At 34.1% G+C, this 9,401-nt stretch overlaps 1 pseudogene; it reads left to right on the top strand.

Annotated features, from left to right (window-relative positions):
* The first annotated feature begins 3,180 nt into the window (after nt 1-3,180).
* Nucleotides 3,181-7,635, top strand: LOC109390299 (60S ribosomal protein L38-like; annotated as a pseudogene).
* The last annotated feature ends 1,766 nt before the right edge of the window (nt 7,636-9,401 follow it).

Consider the following 9,401-nt stretch of genomic DNA (forward strand, 5'->3'; position numbering starts at 1 on the left):
GAGATGTTCTGAATAATGTATTTCTGGTTTCTGGTTGTCCTATAAAAATCACTTTATTGACTGAAAATGCAGGCAGAAAAAAGTCTTCAATATCTGACATTGTAAAAAGAAGCTCTCTGGAAGCAGGTTCATTACGTAGAAATGGAGAGACGTATTTAAACTTGGGAACTCTTGTTTTTTAGTGTCAAATTGAAGAATATGAATTATGTAACTTCCTTTATAAAGCTGGGTGAGAGAGGTCAGAATAGCAGGTGTAGTTTAATGATGCAACTAATTAAAGAAGAAATGCTTCAGATGAAGAGAATGTCTCAGATGAAGGAAACAGTTCAGACTGAAGGAATTCGGTGGGGCCGAAACCATGAATCACAGTGTCAATGTCTCCTTCGGAAGTGGTTCAGGAGGAAAGAGGCAAATTGATCTCTTTCAGAAGTAAACTGCCAGGGAGTTGACCTAAAATTCAAAGATTTAAAGAGCTTCTCAAAGCACTTGATACTATAAGTAGTGAGGAGAAAAGCAACGTATTTAATGTATTCAATATCTACATTCTAACATCTGAATATAAACTGAAAACACACTCTTTTAAACAACTATCTCAAGCAATGCAAAATGGGGAGAAAATTATGACTTTAGAGAAATTCTGATACCAGATATGCTGTTTGAAATTAGGCTTACTGATGTTTTTTTTTGTTTCCTGGTAATACTTGAAGGCAAAGATGATTTTCAAGGGAAACTCTTTTCTGTTGATCTGATGTTTAACAGAAGTTTCTTAACCTGACAGTCCATGTTCTCTCTCTTGCTCATTAGCTAAACAAAATTACTTGATGAGGTAACACTGAAAAATGTCTTATCCAGTCTCACATACTCCCAAAGCACTTTTCCATATATCTTCTCCCTGCACATTTCCCTTGGTGAAAGCAATATTTTCACCACTGAGAAAGTAATCAGATTCTAAATTATGAAATTATCAATGGATTTAAACTTTCTATAATGTATTTGTATAATACTTTCAAAGATTATATTTAAGCCAAATAACTTCTTGTTAGCATAAGTGCAGAAAACATTTTGGAGAGGTGGGGAGATTTGCTTGCTCTAGCACATTATAGTCCATCATAAAAATGCCAGAAAAAATGGTATCAGGGACTTGGCACAACTCATTGAAACACTTTCCACATAGATTTTCTATTTGGTATTTTAAATGTGTCATAAATGTAAGTATAAATTTATAGTGGATTGTAAGCTTCTTGAAGTCAGGTGCCTTGTGTCTTGATTTCCACAGTAGACCTGTTCTTGAACAGTGCCTACTAGCTAGAATGTCTCCATAAATATGTTCTAAATAAAGCAATAATTGTATTTTGTAGAAAAAGTGAATTTTTGATCAGTGCATGTATGATTTTATAAATGACCAATTTTCAGGTTCTACTGTCTTTAATTAGACATAAAAATGTGTACACATGGTACATAGAGTAACTGGCTTTTTTAGGGCATTTCCTAAAATTTCAATGTGGTACAAATGACAGATATATCATACTTGGTAGAGAAAATCACCTTAATTTTGTATAAGCCTTGAGGAAAAGGTAAGATCAAAAATGGATATTCTTGGCCTTGTCAGTGTCCTTTGTAATAATTTGAAATTATTGTTCATAAGCCAATCACACACTTTCTTGAGTGATATTATAATGATGGTGCTTGCATTATGTTCTGGGAGAAGACTTGATTTCTTCCACATTTAATGGGAAATATATTTTTTTTCTCTATGAAAGTAATAACAAAAAAATATAAAAACTAACAAATATTGTTTAAAGCCCTATTCTAGGTGATCTGGGGCTACAAAAGCACCTTAGAACTCTTCCTTTAGTGTTCTGCAATATGACCTACAAGTTTACAACAAATACATACTAATTTACATTGTTAGTGAAAATACTGGGATATGCATGAAGTAATAAACAAAAGATCCATAAAAGAAGGAATCAGATATAGCCAATATGGCTCTTTAATCTAAGTGGTTTTTCTATTTTTAAATTCAGGTAGAAACATCTTATCCCATAATACTGGAATCTAAGATCTGTTTCTTGATTTTTTAATAGACATTGATAGTCTTTAAAATATTTTAAGCAGGAAAATGGTTTGAAGAAAACCTACTTAGCTTAGTCCAAGATAAAGAGATTTATTGTAAAAATTACATATTTTAAAAATATAAAGAAAAACAGAACTAGATTTCATCAAGGCTGGAAAACACAAGACTCCAGGGAACTCCACTGTAGGAGTTCATGGACCTTTACTCTAACGATCTGCCATTACCTCAGCTAGCAACTTATTAGGTTTCTGCATATCTTACTTCAAATTCTCAGAAGGGAATCTGATTAATTCAGATTAGTTTATGGAGTGGTTCCTCTGGGGTTGGCTAGCTACTCTTTTTCAATCAGCCATGTCTGGGGAATGACATTGCTAATTAAGGATAAGCAAGAGGAAACATCTTTCTGTAGTAGAGATATTTACAATGCCGGTACCTATTTATTTATATGTAAATCTGTAATAGAAAACAGACTATATGGATATAAACATAATTATCTTTTCCTAGGAATGCATATTTATGCGCAAATTGTTGACAGTTCTTATGCCTGTGTGTTCAACACCAATGTAGGTACACAAGCCGCAGTGAAAACCTAGGTGTCCTTTGTAATGGATCCCCTTAACTCACCCCACACATCCAATCACCAAATCCTAGTTATTCTATATCCTAAATAACATACTGTATTGACATCATCTATCCATGAGGGAAACTTTCCCATTATATTATAAAATCCACGGAGGAATGGGTTGTGTTCAGCTTTTTTATATTTGTGTCTCTGGTACCTAGCACAATGATTGGTACCAGCAGCCCAGCTGACCCATTGATTGTTGCTTTAAGGGACCCTACAGCAGAGGACTCAGCTGAACTGTGCCCAAAGAAATTGTGAGATCATAAATCTGTATTGTTTAAGTTGCTAAGTTTGCGGTAATATTGCTATGCAGCAATAGATAATATAGCCAAATTTGTTTTTCTCTCTGCATTATGTTTTCAAAAATAATTAATGACAAAGTCTCATTTTAAATTCTAAATCTATGGTTTTGTTTTCTACCACAATCTAGCATTTAGTAACAATTTAGTATTAACTTGGCATGGAACTCAAAAATGGTGGGATGCGTCAGCAAGGTGAAGACCAGATGTGGGTAAATTATTGATATTTATCTTTAGATTCCTCTTCCCTGCCTGCCCTCCACAGTCTGGGACCTGGCATTGTGGGCCATGGCCCCAAACAGTTTCAGTTCAAAAGACTTCGTTGTTTTAGTTGGGAACCATCACTGAACCTTTATTTAGCTTCTCTCATACCGTTACACCTTTTAATCTTTCCTGTAAGACCATGAAAGTATCAGGTGCCTTGTTTTTGTCTCATGTTAAGATCAGTCTACCATAGTATTTTTCTGTTCCAGGAACAAAAGGAACATTCTACTTCTATTCAGAAATTAGTAGACTGTTATGGTTCTGAATCTAAAGTTTTGTATTGATACAACAGTGATGATTCAACATTATTGTTTCTTCTTGATGGTTCCAGGGACCATAATATTCTGAAACATCTAAGAAACCCTGAAACCTGGAAGATACTCATTCTAACTTATTGACTTGATGGTATGTGTGGGAAAATGAACGTTACCACTCAAATACTCAGAAGACATTACAAAACCACATAAAAGGTGTTGAAATAAAACTAATGGAGTGACATTTTTATGTATGTTCAAGAAACCCTCCAGATTATTCATTCATCACTGCTGTATCTGAGCATAAGCTTCTGAAGTTATGTGTTCAACTCTGTTCTTATCAGGAGACAATAATCTTTTAGATGCACAAGTTTCTCCTCTTGCTCTGCTCCTGGAGTTATCTAAGTCCACATTTGTATCATGTTTCCACAATGCTTCTAGAATTCCTGCTTCTAGGAGTGCCAAGAACCTCAAAGATTGCCCTAGAATAAGATTTACCATTTGAGACATCATCACCAAAGGCCTTGAACTCCGTGATAGGCCATCTCTAAAAATAAAGGACACAGAACACCCAGGAGAGCTCTTAATAATAAAATATTCAAGTAATTGGAAATGGGTCAAAATGGATTAATTCTGCATCCAGAGTAAGCCTAGACTGCAAAAAACAAGAAGGCAGAGGACACATACTTTATATTCGGAACCCCAGCCTAGCAAGAGACATTGAGTGGACACTGAAATTTCAATATGTATATGAATAAGCATCTCAGTTTTTTACATGTTAGATAATCTTTGTTTTGGAGATAAAAGATCTATTCCCTTGAAAAGGAGCTCTGGGTTCTAATATTTATAAAACCACATTCTATAAGCTTATTGAATCTTGAAATGTATTCATGTATCTTAGAATCTCAAAAATTATTATTTGGAATGGGACCTGCAAACAAGCAAAAACAAAATACTTGATTGTAAATTCTGATTTTATTGTAAAAAGGTAAAAATCATGTGCTTGAGTAATTTGCTGCAGTGTATATTTCCAGCTAAAAAGACAGAATGTCTCTGTGAACATATTTATATGTAACTTAAAATCCTGAGAATTACCTACTTGAAAAGCAATAATTATTTTTTTAGACAGTGTAAAGCTCATAAAGAAATTCAACATTTGTATTCATGATAGAACATAGGTAGGAAATAAGAGTTTTAGTTGCCTAAGGCTAGATGTCTTGAAAAATTATTTAGTGATTGCAATGTTTGTCAATTTTTTTTCCCTAAACTGTAAAATAAAAAAATTAAAAAAAAAAGGAAAGAGGAAAATTTTGTAAAATCTTTAAAAAAAGTAAAGTGTCATAAAATGAAACAGAAATGTGCAGCTTAACATTAATTTTTAAAATAATTCTATAGTTTTATTTTGTACTGATAAATGCAGTTACTATAGGACACAAAATTGTCAGTTGGTAGCATGGCATCATTGCTTTCTGAGTTATTTTGATTTGTACACTAAAATTAATAGGTAAATTTTTTTGGAAATATAAAATAGAACCTAGTATTTGAAAAAATGTATAGTTATTAAAGTGTGTAACAATTATAAAATCTAGTGTTTCCTATTGATATTTTAATGAATGAGGTAATATAAATATAAATTTTTTATATTCTATAGAAATAGAAAATTTTATATTTTAGATTTTAGATTCTATAGAAATAATATACTTGAAATATCTAGGAAAGTTTCAAGGTGTAACTCTTACACATTTTTGTGACAGTGCTTTACTTTGCCCTTGATAAATTCTGTTTCTGTTTTTCTAATATTATAATTGACTTTGAGAATTTAAATTCATATGGTAATTTAGTAATACAGTTGACTCTTTTTTTAACCACAATTAAAAAAAAAATTTAATGATAAAAAAATAAGTTACACTAATAGCATTTTCCTACAGTTTCCAAAGTTATAAAATACACTTGTAAAAGACAAAAGCAAACATTTCTCTAGAAATATATAACCCCAGTGTGCTCTAGCCAATACCCAACATTCCATTGAAAGGACAGTCCTTTGCCCATTGCAAAGACTTTAAAATTTTTCCCGCAGTTTTTATGTCTTTTTGTGCATGTGGTTAATGTTTTCATAGTAAATATTTGGAGTAAAATTGTTAGGTTAGTAAGATACGCACATCTTCAACATACTGGGGATTGTCAGGTTGCTTCCTAAAAATGTTATTTTTTATTTTATTTTTTTATTAGCTTCAGGTGTACAAAACAATGCAATAGCTGTCCGTTTCACCCCTCACAAAGTGACAACCCCCCTCCCCTCACCCCTGATATCATACATATCTATTACAATTCCTTTGACTTCATTTCCCACACTATACTCCACATCCCATGACTATATATGCATTAAATTATAGTTGACATATAATATTATTCAACGGCAGCTTCAGATGTATAGTGCAGTGGTCAGGCCTCTAGACCGCCCATGAAGTGGTCTCCCTTACAAGACATTTGACTGTCGAACAACACGGATTTGAACTGTGCAGGTCCACTTAGAGATATTTTTTCCAATAAATATTGAGTTCAATCCATAGATGGGATGGCCAACTGTATATGTTGTTATACACCATCTTATATGAGAAACTTGAGCATCTGAGATTTTGGTATCTGTGGGGGGTGCTGGAACCAATCCCCCATGGATATTGAAGGGCAACATGTTTTGGTGGAGTCACAATTTATATGTGGACTTTTGACTGTATGGGGGTCAGCAGCCCTAAGTTCTACATTATTTAGGGTCAACTGTAGATACATTGGAATTCTTCATTAGACTTTCTTTAATTCAAAAGGATTCCAGTTTTATGTATTCAGAATTTTGAGATGTGAGAGGATCTCAAATTTTTAAAAAATATTTTTGTATGTATACTAACTTAGCGATAATACAACATTCCAAGATACTAGGTGTCTTCCTCAAAATCCCCCTGGAACAAAATAAAGAACTTTATAGCACTAAGTGATAATACTAACTGGGAATGGCACGTATACATTTGCAAGCCTTGACATAACAGTGCACAGCAAAATATATTAAGGTTGTAAGGGAATATTATGTTTTAAAAAAAGAAAGTGATGTTAAGCTTATTAAAGTGAGAAAGATAAATAAAATAATATACCAGAACAGGATTTTGTAAAGTTAAAATTTAATTGAACATAAAGACATGTAGATTGTAATATTGTTTGAAACTGAACATAGAAGACTGAATTGTTCTGCCCAGCCTGAAGTCATACATATGAATCTTAAGCATATAACCATGCATTTTACCGTGGGAGATAGACCAGATGGTGGCAAAATGAAGCGGTACACAAGGCTTTGGACATTAAATTGCTGATTCCCTGCCTCATGCACACACATCTCATAAAGTAGACCAATAGGGCTAATTTCCACCTGTCTCTGCCAGAAGCTAAATATCAACACCTAAAAATGACACTTTCAAAGAATATGGAGCTGCCATTTGTCAGAATGATAACATCGTGAATTTGAAGTAAACACCAAATCATACATCAAGTAAATACTTCTGTAGCATGTAGGGTGAGTTATGAATGGCTCTAAAGCAAAGTAAACTGTACACATATCCCTGTTAGAATTCATAGTAGAAGCAGAAAGATCTATATAGGAAACCTTACACTTAATTCAGTAGTTTCATTTTTAATAATAACATCCACTTTATTATTATTTTTGGATTCATATACAAAGCATATTTAAGTATGTTTATTTTGTCAGAAAAATTTTCACTACAAGTGAAAAGTAGGACAATTATAGGATCACCTAAAGAAAATTGAATTAACACATAGTGTTAAAACTAAGTGGAAATATCAATATGAAGCACACATTTAAAGAAAACCAAATGTCTCTCCTCCTCCCCCCACCCATTAGCCACACCTGGCAAAATTGAGGAAATCAAGGCCTTCCTGCCCACAGCCTGGAGAAAAGGAGGCCAAATTTGTCCAGATCAAGAAAAATAAGGGTAATGTGAAATTTAAGTTCGATACAGCACGTACCTTCACACCTTGGTCATCACAGACAAAGAAAAGGCAGAAAACCTGAAGCAATCCCTGCCCCCAGGTTTGGCAGTGAAGGAGCTGAAATGAACCAGACATGCTGATCAGCACTGTATTAAAATTTTAAAAATTCCTCAGTTGGTTAAGAACTCACTCAAGAGTGCGAGCTCTTGAGCAACAGGGTCACCAGTTCGATTCCCGGCCCAAGCTGAGCTGCCGCTGAGCTGCCAACAGGTGGCAGGATGCCTCAGCTAAAAAAATAAAAAAATAAAATAAAAACTTAAAAAGTCTAACAAATGTTTATTTTATACCTCTGTATACTGAAATGATCTAGAAGCACTGGTACCCCAGCAACATGCAATCCCAGGTCCTTGGTTACGATTTCTAATACCTTTCCCAAATAAAAGGATACAAGATGTATTTGAGCAATGGACAGTTCCTCTGTGGGTTAAAGAAAATACAAAATAGGTCTGGGATATCTTAGTGTGCCCAAAAGAAAGTAAGCTTTCACTGATTGATAGCAAAATTTCAAGTCGACACAGGAGTCCTAAAAAGAAGTTCTTACTGGCCAATGTTTTAAAAATATGAGCATCCAAAAGATGAAAGCTGTGACTGGTTGAAACACATTGAAGAAATGAAAATTGATAAGTCCAAAAAGAAAATGTAAATGTATTGAAATTAAATAAAATGTATTTCTGTCATCTTATTTAATTATTTTGATATTATTGAGTCATTGTATTTTATCTTTCATTCTAAATAAAAAAAAAAGAAATAAAAAAAAAACACAGAAAAAAAACAAGCAACCTTTGGGAAGCCTGAAGTGATCCAACCATGCTTCCATTTCTGAAGAAGAACAAAAACAGAAACATCTACTTTCTAGAGAAAAATATCCTCCAAATTGGGCCCACAGCACTACCACAGCTAAGAAAAAAATGACTTACCAAGATGACTTAATAGATAAGAAAGCACTACAAGTATCAATAAAAGCAAGACACACCCATTTATATAAAAAGAATGAAGAAATAAAAGACGCAATTGCAAATATGAGTGTACCAAGTTTAACAGATACATTTTTGTAGAATGAAATTTCAAGAAATAAAAATTACAATGGTGGAAGTTAAATACGCACAGTAAAATCTCGGGGTAATCATTGAATTTAAATTAAAAAATCAGAAATCCTAATACAATACATAACATATAGAATAAGAAAATAAAAATTTAAAAACCAAGAGAAGAAATAGGAGAAGCAGAATGAGAATAAGTCAAATGTAAGGTAATACAAGATACAAGACCTAAATCTTCAGTAGGTTCACTAAATGTAAATGGGGAAAAAAAAACTCACCAGTTAAAGATGAAGATTGTCAAATTGATTTTTTAAAACAATATCAGTTACATATAGTGTGGTAGACATAATAATAGCCACTTCAAAGATGTTTAGTTTTTTTTTTTGTTTGTTTGTTTTTGTTTTTTTTAAAGATTTTTATTGGGGAATTGGGATGGGAACAGTGCTGGGGAATTGGGGGAAGGGGAACAGACAAGTTACTATCCTTTTGTTCTTCAGTCTAGTTGTGGAGGACGTCGCTTCACTGGCCCAAAAGCTGGCACCATCAGCACCATCACTGCTCTCTTCCCGGGCGACGCAGATCAGTCGCCGGCTTCTGGATGGCCGCTCACTGAGGCTGCTGGCTGCTCACTGCGGCTGCTGGCCGCTCACGCTGGCTGCTGACTACCCACAGTAGCCCATGGCAACCCACTGCAGCAGGGGCTGCAGCCTATGCTATCACTGGCGACTCAAGGCAGCCCAGCTCCAGGTCGAGCTGTTGTTCAGCATCTTAGCCGTAGAGGGCAGCGTCACT

The sequence above is a fragment of the Hipposideros armiger genome, unplaced genomic scaffold, assembly GCF_001890085.2.
Source record: "Hipposideros armiger isolate ML-2016 unplaced genomic scaffold, ASM189008v1 scaffold_263, whole genome shotgun sequence".
Lineage (NCBI taxonomy): Eukaryota > Metazoa > Chordata > Mammalia > Chiroptera > Hipposideridae > Hipposideros > Hipposideros armiger.